This window comes from Lactuca serriola, chromosome 9 (assembly GCF_051521515.1).
Source record: "Lactuca serriola cultivar US96UC23 chromosome 9, Lser_US96UC23_V15, whole genome shotgun sequence".
In the NCBI taxonomy this organism is placed as follows: Eukaryota; Viridiplantae; Streptophyta; class Magnoliopsida; order Asterales; family Asteraceae; genus Lactuca; species Lactuca serriola.
In genome coordinates, this window is record NC_136416.1 from 210,679,119 (window position 1) to 210,680,477 (window position 1,359).

Here is a 1,359-nt window from a genome sequence, read left to right on the forward strand (position 1 = left end):
TTTACTTATATATTAAAGTATAATAAATTATCATGACGAACTTTTATTAATATTATTATTGTATTACTTGAAAACAGATTGGCATGAATTTGGCATAGAAGATTATGATTTCTACAAGTATTTTGTATATAAGGGTTTTTTAAATTTAAAAGGGTAAATTACACAAATGGTCCTTGTGGTTTGGGTCAGTCTTCATGTTTGGTCCCTTATAATTTTCTTAACTCAGAAAACCCTTATAACTTTGTTTTGTTGTAAATCTGCTCCCACCAAACCTAAATTGACTATATTACCCCTATGTGTTTATTTTTAATTAATATGTTTTTTATTACTTCAAATGTCAACAAAAGAAAAGAAATGTGCCTCTCTCTCTCTCTCTCTCTCTCTCTCTCTCTCTCTCTCTCTCTCTCTCCGATCACATCTAGTGGCAGATACAAGTATTTCACGTCTGATGACTTCAACAATCACCAAAATCAATCTCTAGAACCCCCAACGAACAAAATTCCCCTTCTAAAAACCATCGATTTTTGAAAACCCCATATCCTACCCCATAACCATCTTCTTATGAACCTTCAAGTTTTGTAAACCCGAGATTCAAAGACTAAACCATAGATCTTTTCATCAGTTTCTTTGTTTTCGATGAAGGTAAACCTCTCTCTCTCTCTCTCTCTCTCTCTCTCTCTCTCTCTCTCTCTCTGTGTTGGAGTATAGAAGGACCCTAAAATCCAATCCACATTTTTTTCTCTGTAGTTCATGTTTTGGAGAGGCGGAATAGATAAGTGGGTTTTTGAAAAGTCTCTCCTGTTAAAATTTCTTAGTAAAAAGCTTCTCATGGATCTGGATTTTTTGTATATTGATTATGGTATTCTGTATATCGATCTAATTTCTTTTTGTATATTGCATCTATTTTTTGTGTAGCAACGACTGTATCAGGGTTTTATTTGTATATTGTATTTGGGTTTCTTTTATTCATAGTTCTCGTAAGGAGTTGGTGGTTCCGAACTTTAACGGTGGTGTCAGACTTAACCGGTGGTGCCAGAATCTAGAGGTGTAGGACATGGTTCTCACTTATTTTGTAAATTATTTAAGTTTATTTTTAAATTTAATAAATCTTAAAACAAAAAAATAAAAAAATAAAAATAAATAAGGGTAACATGGTCATTTCAGTTCTTTTGGGGACTATAAATGAATCAGAAACAAATTTTAGGAAGGTTCCTAGTTAAAAAAAATTGTTTTTTTTTTAGAACGGCAGGCATTAAAATAAAAACTAAAAAGCTAGTCAGGGGCTAGGAGGTACAATATGTCCCGGAAAAACAGAACAACAACAACTAAGAGACAATTAGAAATGAAGAAGAAATGGAA

At 32.3% G+C, this 1,359-nt stretch overlaps 1 long non-coding RNA gene across 1 annotated transcript; it reads left to right on the plus strand.

Moving 5' to 3' along the window:
• Window positions 1-355: 355 nt before the first annotated feature.
• LOC145073741 (uncharacterized) lies at window positions 356-1,005 on the plus strand. Its single transcript, XR_013691522.1, has 2 exons — window positions 356-642; window positions 748-1,005. It is a non-coding gene; the product is annotated as an uncharacterized LOC145073741 (long non-coding RNA).
• Window positions 1,006-1,359: the final 354 nt, after the last annotated feature.